At 48.5% G+C, this 1,492-nt stretch overlaps 1 pseudogene; it reads right to left on the bottom strand.

Annotated features, from left to right (window-relative positions):
• Positions 1-206: 206 nt before the first annotated feature.
• On the bottom strand, positions 207-835 carry LOC110286440 (vitamin K epoxide reductase complex subunit 1-like protein 1; annotated as a pseudogene).
• Positions 836-1,492: the final 657 nt, after the last annotated feature.

Raw genomic sequence — 1,492 nt, 5'->3', positions numbered from 1 at the left:
TTTTTTGTGTCTGGAATTAAAAATGAAGACTGACACAAGAAATAGCTAGGGCCCCTTCTAATTTACAATATTATAAAACAAATCAGTTTAAGATTCTGAGGGAAAGTGTCTGTTGTGAATTAAAAAAAACAAACAAAAGAAAAAAAACCTTGCAAAATAAACTTAAAAGAAGTGTTTGAGAAGGTTGGGTGGAGACCCGCTGGCCATCAGTCTTCCTTAGGCTTCAGCTGTCGCTTCCAGGCCTCATTCAAATAATCTAGTCGTTTGTAATTGATGATGATGAGGAGGAGGAGGAGGAGGAGGATGTTCAGCACATATGTGGTGACACAGATGATGCAAAACTCCTTCAGCACAAAGTACAGAATGTAGGCCAGGTACAAAGAGCCCACCACAGACACAATGGAGGAGGTCAGGAGGACCAGAGTTGCAATCTGCACTGGCTGGTCGTCATGTACTAACTGTACTGTATAAAATATAAGTCCGAAGACATTGTTTGGCTGGCTTAATACACCATCTTTTCCAAAACTGGAACCCAAAAGACCAAATCCTCGACCCCATCTTCAGGACTGGACAAGCCTACTCAGATAGACAGAAGAACTCGGGAGTGGGATATTTCAGGTCAGCACTTGGTAAAGTGAAGTCACCTAGTGAGGACTGGAGGCCAGGAAGGCAGAGCACTTCACCCAGGGCCCCTGGTCACAGAAGGCCCGGTGCTCAGGGTCCCTCTCCTTCTCCTGCTCCACATGGTAGGCCTAGATGGAGAGCAGGATCCTGCAGCACACAGTGCAAACCAGGCCACCAGTTCCCACGGCAGCACGGACACTCTCAGTACCATCTTCCCCTTCTCTGCAGCCACCACTGAGGCCCCGCAGCAGCCACCACCTCCCTCCCTCTCCACCTCAGATGCCATCCCCTATGTCAGGGCCGGACTCAACCAACACCCCACAACACAGCCACCGCCACCACCGCTGTCCTAACTGTTCTTTTTAACTGAAGCATCTCAACATAGGATTTGGTTTTTTAATTAAATTATTTTATTTGTTTACATTTCAAAAGTTTTCCTATTTCCCAGTACCCCCTTCCCAAGTTTGTAGCCCCATCCTCCTCCAAGAGGGTGCTCTCTCACCCACCTCACCACCCCACCCCCACCTCACCCCCACCAGGATCCCTCTTACCTGGGGCATCAAGTTTCCACAGAATTAAACATGTAAGTACCCACTGAGGCTGAGGCGGTACAAGGCAGTCCTCTGCTACACTTGTGCCCTGGGGCTACAACCAGACCAAGTATGCTCCTTGGTTGGTGGCTTAATCTCTGGAAGCTCCAAGGGGTCCAGGTTAGTTGACACTGTTGTTCTTCCTATGGGGTTGCCATCCCCTTCAGCTCCTCTAGTCCTTCCTCCAACCATTCCATATTGGTCCCCAACCTCAATCCAGTGGTTGGCTGTAAGTATCTACATTTGTCTTAGTCACTTGCTAGTAGAACCTCTCAGAG

This window comes from Mus caroli, unplaced genomic scaffold (assembly GCF_978045245.1).
Source record: "Mus caroli unplaced genomic scaffold, Mus_caroli_1 scaffold_5, whole genome shotgun sequence".
Classification (NCBI taxonomy): Eukaryota; Metazoa; Chordata; class Mammalia; order Rodentia; family Muridae; genus Mus; species Mus caroli.
Note: the sequence above shows the minus strand (reverse complement) of the source record. Positions and strands in the feature narration are given on the sequence as shown.